Source organism: Mandrillus leucophaeus, unplaced genomic scaffold (assembly GCF_000951045.1).
Source record: "Mandrillus leucophaeus isolate KB7577 unplaced genomic scaffold, Mleu.le_1.0 Scaffold8, whole genome shotgun sequence".
In the NCBI taxonomy this organism is placed as follows: domain Eukaryota; kingdom Metazoa; phylum Chordata; class Mammalia; order Primates; family Cercopithecidae; genus Mandrillus; species Mandrillus leucophaeus.
Window position 1 is genome coordinate 798,352 of NW_012108696.1, and position 511 is coordinate 798,862.

Here is a 511-nt window from a genome sequence, read left to right on the forward strand (position 1 = left end):
GAGCATCCTGACCCAACTTCACCAGGTCCTTGCAACCTCCCTTCACCACCATCTTTCCCCAAGTACTTCCAGCCCAGCTCCCAACCCCACCCCCTGCCTGACCCATACCCCGTTCTCAGCTTCGCAGCATCCCAGCCTCTATGCCCTGGACATCGTGCGATGTCCCCATTGCACAGGAGGGAAAGCCCAGATCCCACTGGGAGAGCCGCCCCTGTGGCCAGAAGCCCTCGGATCCGGATGTAGGGGGTTCTAAACTGAATAAATAAATAGGAAACGTCTCCGATAGGTTTTGCAGGATGTTAAGAACAGGTCCCACCTTGTCCTAGGGCTGGGGGCTGCCTCGCAGGAACTTAACCCTAGCAAACCCACCTCCGTCCCCATGGCAACCGGGGCGGGGCCCGACCCGGATCCGCGGGTCGCGCCATCCGGCAGCTGCTGGGAGTATCGCCCTCAGAGCGGGAGGAGGAGTCGGCGCCTCACCTACTGGCCCTTTAAGAGGCTCCGCCCGGCA